The sequence below is a fragment of the Haemaphysalis longicornis genome, unplaced genomic scaffold (assembly GCF_048455015.1).
Source record: "Haemaphysalis longicornis isolate Haplotype H1 unplaced genomic scaffold, Haemaphysalis longicornis Haplotype H1 scaffold_4, whole genome shotgun sequence".
In the NCBI taxonomy this organism is placed as follows: domain Eukaryota; kingdom Metazoa; phylum Arthropoda; class Arachnida; order Ixodida; family Ixodidae; genus Haemaphysalis; species Haemaphysalis longicornis.
Window position 1 is genome coordinate 228,437,752 of NW_027526361.1, and position 6,000 is coordinate 228,443,751.

Consider the following 6,000-nt stretch of genomic DNA (forward strand, 5'->3'; position numbering starts at 1 on the left):
GCGTAGAATATGCGTAGCGTGAGCTAAGATACAGCTAGTTATGCTTAGGTTTCCTGGTTGTATCGGATTAGCTGATCATCATGCTTACTGCTGCTAAAACTATTTCTAATCGAATCCAATCCAGTCCAATTCAATCCAATCCCATCCAATCCAATTGAATCAAATCCAATTCAATGCAGTGGTTGCGGCGTGGGCTCCGGCGCGCCAGCTGTGCGCCGTGAGACGTCACTGCTCCTCGCGCATGCGGAGCACGGCTCTCCATGAGCCACACGAAATTGCTCAACCTCGGCCAGTGTAGCTCACGCTACAAAAATTGCCCTACCACAGTTTGAAATCGCCGCTGTCAGCGCATAAAACAACCAAAAAGTCCACAAATCATCAACCGGAATCAACTTTCGTTTAGTTTTTTGAGACAAAGACATCAATGCAAGCTGTACAAGGTCGTTGTGAGGCCAGAAGATTGAAAGAAATTTCCTTATCGTCTATGTGTTTGCTTTCTTTGCTAGCCCACTGTACGACCTCTACAATTCAAGATATTTTGGTGCTCATTCAAACCCCATAGTCATTGTAAGAATATATTTCTGCAGCTAGAGGCTGGCGACTGTGCCGGTTTAGGTTGGGTATTTTAAAAACGAAATCTAAATGTTTTCAATGCAAAGCTGTTTAGGCAAGCATTGCTCTGCGCTATTAGGATATCATTTTCCTACGATGGCATTGTACGCTTGGAAGGGCAACTGGCTAAAATAGAAATGACTCCTGGTAGAGTAGGTGCTGGAATAGCAAAGTTGGGACTACTAACATTACCCCTCAGTAGGGAAATGACCAGAATTTTGTAGGAACGACAGCTGTCTCAACTATACGAGCTTTTCCCCATGCTGCACACTTATGGCAAGTTTGTAGCAGTTAGACCGGATCGGTATCAGATCTCGCGACTGGAGAAGTAAATTGTTTCTCTGGTTTCCTTGTCCGTCTTCATTCGATCAATATAGTAATTCACCATTCATGAGCCGACATAGTTATGAGCCAATATAGGTTCGCCGGCCTGCTGTTTTACAATGGTAGAGGGACGTTAATTTTTATTATAGCTATACGATTGAATGACTATGCGCAAAGCGTGTCACCCATTCGTTCGCCTGCTCGAAATCGCCCCACCTTATATAAACGCAATATTGGCACCTCCAAAAAATATCGTAGGCCCTTTATTATGGGAACTGCTTCGCGAGACAATAAAAATTATTTTGTCTCAGCACTGAGAAATTCCTGTCACCCTGAAAGCGGTTTTAACTTGCCCGCACCAACATGCACGAAAAAAAAATGATTGGGAGTAGGTGAATAACGGTTGAATACTTGTCAGCTTTAAACACATCACACAATATACAGCGAAGCTTGATGTGACTATGGTCATACGTATTTTTCTGATACATGTACAAAACACAGCGCTCCCTGTCTTTCGCGCGATTCAACCTAACGTGCATAACTAGTGTCCCCCGGTTATTCGAGTCAGCATCAGTTGTCCACGTGGGAGGGCAATCGTCACGCTCCACGTGTCTCGGAAGCACGATGCGTTCCATAGCGCTAGAACACATTCGTCTCTGCGGTTTTGTTTGCTTAAGGTTTACTTTCGCTACTTTAGTCCCTTAAGCCTTTCTGAGCATTTTATAATACAGGACTGAAATGCTTTCGGCAATTTTGGTTTGAGCACTTCGGTTCCACTTGACAGACAAGTTCTGCAAATCATACCGCTGACATATGTTTCCGCATCGATATGACTGTGGCTAAGGGCGTGTCCGAAGTTGTAGACCAGCCGATTAGTGTGTACCATAGGTGCCGCCAGGTCATTGTCACCACTATCGCCACCACAAAATAATGATCCGGTAATACCACAGTACCAAATAATCACCCCCTAATACCACATTTTCTGCGCTCACTGTGTGATATGATTCCGGGGTAAATGAAGCTACCACAGGAAAAAAACTGTTCACTCACGTGATCTAAGTGCTAGACAGTCAGGTGCGTTCTGTCTTCCTCGCCTTTTATTTCTTTTTTTTCATCGAGCGTACGTAATATGCCACGAATAGTAACTATCTAAAGAATATGCATGATACAAACATACAAAGAACACAAATGGTCGTGACCATGTATCATTACTGTAAATTTAAAAAGTCAACGCTACTTAATACCAGAACATCTTTTCGACACTTCATGAAAAGGACAGCAGCCGCATATGCTTTCCTAGGCCTTAGAAAAATTGCTTCCGTTTCAGACCAGCGCCCCTAGCTGATGTGCTACAGGGATTTAATTGGTTTTCGCAAGGGAATCTCAAAGTTAAAAAGATTGGCCCTTTCAGAATTGCGGTCCTGGAAATATTATCCCACACAGTTTCATTTTGTGCCATTTTGCCTTCTTTGGACTTTGGTTTCACCATCCGTAGGATTCTCGATACAATATACCGCCCTATTCTATTTCTTCCTACCCCATATTTGCTTTTCCTCCTCGGGCTTCACTCGCATTCGGGGAGGAAACGCACTTTGTCATTTGTACCTTGAAGTAAGGTACCTTTTTGATGTGGTCGCCATACAGTTCTATTTGGCTAAGCACAGGACTCCTCTACTTTGTCACTGAACAACCAGAGCGCGTTATTTTCTTGTCCTTTTGTGTTGTATACAATGTCCGCGGTTTGTAATTGTTGCACGCTTCTTTCAAAAATCCCTAAACAAACTTACCAGTCCATCCTAAAGCAAGTTGAAACACGAGCCAAAGCTTTATTACTTAAACAGTGCGTTAAAAGTGCGTCCACATCTTCGCTAAAAGTACGTCGAAGCGTCGCTGAAAGTGCGTGCAATCAATCGTTAAACCCTGAAAGAGCGAAATTCAAAAAGAAGAACGAATCCATGGGACGATATCTTGAACACTAAGTAAACGCATCTACGAACAACCTAGACAATACAAATACACGGGTTATATGGTCAATGCAGTAATACCTCATTAACTCGAAGTAATAAAAACCGTGAAATATTTCAAGATAAGCGCATTGTCGAGATAAGCAATGTTGCGCGATTTGCCATGAAATATCGAGCTATTTTCAGAAAGGCGCAACTATTTACTTACCTGTCGCGCTTCCTGCTACAGAAGTTCTCCAAGGAAAGCCTGCGCTCCATATAAGCTTTTTATTGCAAAAGGGACCCGTCCTCTCCATTGATTTTCCCCTGCACGAAACACCTCTCCCTTCTAGTACATTGCGCCTCTGCCGCTGCGGGCATTCTCTACTTTCATATGACGTGCCACTGGGTTACTTGACCAAGTTGGTATGCCTCTAGGCTCAGACCACGTTCGGGGAAAACATCGGCTTCGCGGTAGGCGCGGCTAAACGGGGAAAAAATCGAGAGACTTAGGCGCGGCAACATCGCGCGAATCTTGTGAAATGGTCCTATGCAGCAAAATGTTTGTTCCACTCACAGTCAAAATTTCGAGATATCCGCAGTTTGGCCAGAAACTACTTCAAAATAAAAAGAAGCAAATACATCGGACGTATAGGAAATGGTACGGTGCCGCGGAAAATTTCGAGTTAGCCGATTTTTCGACATATGCGAGTTCGAGTTAACGAGGTGTAACTGTATATACAATTGTACTCCTTCTTCTTATCTTGAACGTTCCGTCTTATTGTCTTATCTGGAACGTTTTTTGGGGGATCTTCCCCTAACCATTTTGGCACAATGGAAGCCCGGCTTAACGCACGCGCCGTGTGTCCAGAGATGTTATCAGGGCATTTCTGTCGACCAACCTGTCCGTGAGGAAGTTAATTAGTTTGATGACACGACGCCATAGGTCCCACTAATAAAGATTTCGTTTAAAAACCGAAAACAATAGGTATTTTGTACTAACAAAACGATAGCTTGGACACATGCGGCGAAATGAAGTGGTGATTGCAGGACATCCGCGATAACAACAGATCGTACAAGTTGTTTAGAGAGTAAGAATATAACAGTGTTGGCAGCGCTAAATTTCGTTCAAAACTGAAAGAAGGAGTGCCGCACCAAACAGTCTAGTGGAAAAGCACGCGTGAGACAGCTTCACCGTAATGTTCTTTGTCATTATCTAAAAAAGCCTAATTGTGAGCAATTGCAGAACAAAGGACCCTCTCGTCAGCTTCCAATAATTTCTGTCTTGCGATGTCTGTGTTTTTTCCACGCCTCCACAGTTTCCTATTGTATCCTTTAATAAAGTGCGTTCAAATGTGTTCTAATTTGAACTAATTTGAACTAATGCGTTCAAATGTGTATTTTTCTGTATATCCACCCATTATGTAATACCCCCCAGTGGGGTCCCTAAGGAAGTAAAAATGAAATGAAAATGAAAGTCTTCTTCCACAATATACTCCCGGCTTTTGGTAGTCATTTTTTGCCTGGTGGCCTACCGTTTCTCATTTTTAGTAAAAACATTCCAAGCCCGAATTTTTTCTTGAATGGATCACGGATGGCTTACCTCGCAAATTTATTTGTGGAATATAACACGGTCATTTTGTGTCCTTAAACGCTATCCTCATCATCCTCCTTTCCATGGTGTCTTGGGAGACCTAAGCTTTTTGGGGGGCATTAAGGCGTTCAGGTCCGGACCGGCGTCGCCATTATAAGCATTAGGCTTTGTATGTATAATATTTAATAAAGAGGAGGATTTATTACAGCGTTTTTTAGTGTTTTCTCCGAATGCTGCCCAGTCCCCACCTATACCTAATGTAGCCCACCTGATTTCTTTCTTGGGTCTGGTTCAGCACTGACATGTTGTCCTCCTTTTCAAACACCTCACAACATCGCCTAGAAGTGACGGTTTCTGCATATCGGTGCAACGCTAATTTTGATTTCTTCATATTAATTATTATTCCAGCGATGAAACTTACAAGTGCAGACCTGTTAAGGGCTTGCGCTAGGAAAGCTTAGAAAATGTATGGGAGTTTTAGGCGGGTCGTCTCAAGACACACTGAAAACGGCAATGTCTTCTGGATAAAAAGTGCCTGAAGTGTTGTGAATTCATTCGCAACTGGCTATTTTTAATCTAACTTTCTGTATAACCCCTTCGCTGTGCAGCCAGCAACATTTTACACATCGCGTCTACTCTCCCGGGCTTCCGGTTAAGAAACTCTCCATTTTTTTGTGAACTGTTATTCTATTGGTGCGTTGCTTGTATATGTCGCCAAAAGTCTTATGCAAGTTTCCGGAGTTCCAAGATTCTTCAACTCTTGAGGTCTGTGTCTACAGAATCAAACAGTTTTTCTTAACCAAAAGAATTTTACCCAAAGAACAATACAATACTCCGCACATTTCTCCTTTCTAAAAAATAGCATACAGCTATAAATTTGTTCCGAGCTGCTTTGTGAAATTGGGGTGTCATCACAGTTGTTCGACATGTATGGTGTCAGTGTTGCGGCAACTATTACTTTTGTACACAAGGTGTATACAAAATGACAAAAGCTTTTAGTGTGGTTTTCTGCTTTTGAGTTCATCCTGCTTCTAAATGAGAAATATATTGGCATAAAGTTTGCCTATGGGTACCCTTAAAGGGATATTGAAGTGTAAAATCAAGTTGGCCTCTATCGATAGATAACGGTGCAGTGAATCTAAATACACCATTCTCACGACTAGCAGTTGTTTAATAAGGCACAAAAGGCCGGAAAAGTAAAAGCGGGTATTCGACGCTCCGTACGCGTTTACGTAATATGGTTTGTGATGTCACAAATGATGTGACCGGCGAGAACTCATTGGAGCAGCATCTATACAAGTTTTCCACCCATAAACCCTTCTTCGGTGGTTCAGCAGGTGAAATAAAAAAAATGTAAATAAAACATTACGGTAGCTTCTCCTCTTTAAAAACACAGACTATAGCTTTTTTACGTTGAGAGAGACGCAGTTTCTCTCACGCTTCAGAGTGGGCCGTGATGTTGTCAGTTGCGTTTTTGAAATCACGTGCTTTACATTGGTGCGCAGTTAGCGAAGCCAAGAATCTACG